We start from the raw sequence: 1,711 nt of genomic DNA on the forward strand, positions 1-1,711 counted from the left end.
TGATGGCAACAAATGTACAAATGTGCTTGACACAATGGATGGAGGTATGGATTGTGATAAGAGTTGTATGAGCCCCCAATAAAATGATTAAAAAGAAAAAAAACCCACCTTTCTATGTCTTCTGATAATAAATACTAACAGTGTTGAATAAATATTTACAGTTTTGTTTAGTTTTGTGTTTCTAATGCATCTCCCATGAATTCTTTCTATTAGATGCTACTCTGATTTATTTCATCCATTTCTGCTTTGCTGCGTGCCGTTTTACCTGCGTCTGGCTGGCTTTGGGCTGCACCTCTGTCCGCTGGACACACGGGTAGAGAGCTCATTTACCTTCAGTCTCCCTTCTCTGCACACAGGAGCCTTTAGAGCCGGACGTTGCCCTTGAGAGACTGCGGTAGCTGCCTCCCACGAGCTTTCACATGCTGAATAGTTCCTAATTTCTAATCATGATTGGTTGCTTTCACCAGTGGATGGTTTTTTATCTCTATCTTTCTGTTTGTCTATCATCGATCTGTCTGTCTATCTATTTATTAATCTATCTGGTTTTTTTTTTCATAAGATGCTCAAGCCAATGGGATTTTTCAGTTACTTCCTATAACGTTGCTGATTTCCGTTTAAGTCCTTGGTGGTCCATGAGCTGCTATGTGCGAAGCCAGTTCTCTGACACGGGTTGAGACCTTGCCATGGCCCTGTAGACAGCTAGATTTTGCCAATGTCCTCAGGGCCCTCGAGAAGAACCCGTGTTCTAGGCGTGTGGGTGGGTGACTGGTGCCCACCGAGCCTCATAAACCTGGGAGAACCAGTTCTGCACGAACCATGAAGAGGGAGCCCGGAGACCAGAAGGACCAGCCTCAACCTGGTCGCAGGTGCTGCAGCACAATGTGTGTGCTCCTCAGGTGCCCTTGAGTCGGCTCGGACCCACAGTGACCCGTGCACGACAGAAGGAAACACAGCCCGGTCCTGCGGCGTCCTCACAATTCTTGGACATCCTCTGCTTGGGCCAGTGTTGCAGCCTCGGCGTCCGTCCGTCTCATGGCCGTCCATCTCATCGACAGCTTTCCTCTCTTTGCTGCCCCTCTGCTTGGCCAAGCGTGATGTCCATCTTCCGAGACAACACGTCCAAAGTATGCAGGACGAAGCCCCACCCTCCTGCCTCTAGGGAGCACTCCGCTGTCCTTCTTCCGGGATAGATCTGCTGCTCTTCAGGCAGGCCGCGGGACTTCACAGTCTTCACCGCCCCGCCATTCAAATGCGTCGATCCCCCTTCAGTTTGCCTTATTTAATGTCCATCTGTCCCAGGAAACACCCTGGCTTGGGTCGGCGAGGACACCTTAGTCCTCAAAGCCTCCTCCTCTCTTGTCAGCACTTTTGTGGCAGGCATACGAGAAGCCGAGGCAGCCAAGGACCTCCTAGACCAGATCGAGAATAGCTTTCAGAGATGCAGTGGGAACCCGGCACCGCGGCTTGAGAAGACGTCCCAAGGCAGAATCTGCCCAAGACACCCATGGGAAGCAGTTGGAACACAAAGAGAACCGGAGAAGGCCTGTCAGAGTCCCAGATGGACAGACATGCAGCCGTGAGCCAACACAGGCCTTCAGTGATGCCAAAGTGCGCGAGGAAGTGAGACAACGGGGACCCGCAGGAGGCACTGTGGGGACCAGGGTGGCATGAGCACCTTGGGAGATGTACATATCCCTTGGCCCAGGCACCC

This window comes from Echinops telfairi, unplaced genomic scaffold (assembly GCF_000313985.2).
Source record: "Echinops telfairi isolate 266 unplaced genomic scaffold, ASM31398v2 ScPeMD7_7414;HRSCAF=8452, whole genome shotgun sequence".
Taxonomy (NCBI): Eukaryota; Metazoa; Chordata; class Mammalia; order Afrosoricida; family Tenrecidae; genus Echinops; species Echinops telfairi.